Consider the following 881-nt stretch of genomic DNA (forward strand, 5'->3'; position numbering starts at 1 on the left):
ATGGCGCCATCTCGGCTCACCGCAACCTCCACCTCCCGGGTTCAAACTATTCTCCTGCCTCAGCCTCCCGAGTAGCTGGGATTACAGGCATGCACTACCACGCCCGGCTAATTTTTGTACTTTTAGTAGAGATAGGGTTTCTCCATGTTGGTCAGGCTGGTCTCGAACTCCCGACTTCAGGTGATTCGCCCGCCTCGGCCTCCCAAAGTATTAAGATTATGGGCGTGAGCCACTGCGCCTGGCCTCGGTTCATTTGCAGATTTGTGTCTTCATCAAATACATCTGGACTTCTCCGTTCTCCCACAGTCATGGTGACCTTTCTGTCTCTTGACTGCCATCTGACCAGCAGAGTGGCCTTTTGAGAGCATGCACTGTTGTGGTCACCCACCCTTCGTGGCTTTACAGAGGCTTCCAGGCCCTACACTGTGGGATCCATGAGTACCTTCTGGCCTGTCCTTCCTCATTCGCCTCTCCCTTCTGTGCGTGCACTGTGCCTGCCTTCCACCACTTCCAAGCTGTTTCTCAGCTGAGGACCCCTGAGTCCCAGGTCCTACCTGCAGAACTCACCAGCTTCGATAACTCACCAGCCTGCCTGCTCACCTCCAACCACTGCTTATGGAGAGCGCTCCAGTCGAGGGTCACCTGCTCGACCGGTGATGGTCGATTTAGTAGGGGTGGTCTAAATTGCATCTCATAATCTCTCCAATCCACTCCAGCACTTAGCACAATTGATATTCTTGCTTGCATGTTTAGTTGACACCATTTGGTGTCATCCTTTGGTGCTGGACTCACAGCGCCTAGCAAGTTTCTGGTACTTTACAGGCTCCGGGTAAATTTTTTGCCAGCTCAGGGCCACTAAATTTAATTTTTTTTTTTTTTTT

This window comes from Mandrillus leucophaeus, unplaced genomic scaffold (assembly GCF_000951045.1).
Source record: "Mandrillus leucophaeus isolate KB7577 unplaced genomic scaffold, Mleu.le_1.0 Scaffold2, whole genome shotgun sequence".
NCBI lineage: Eukaryota > Metazoa > Chordata > Mammalia > Primates > Cercopithecidae > Mandrillus > Mandrillus leucophaeus.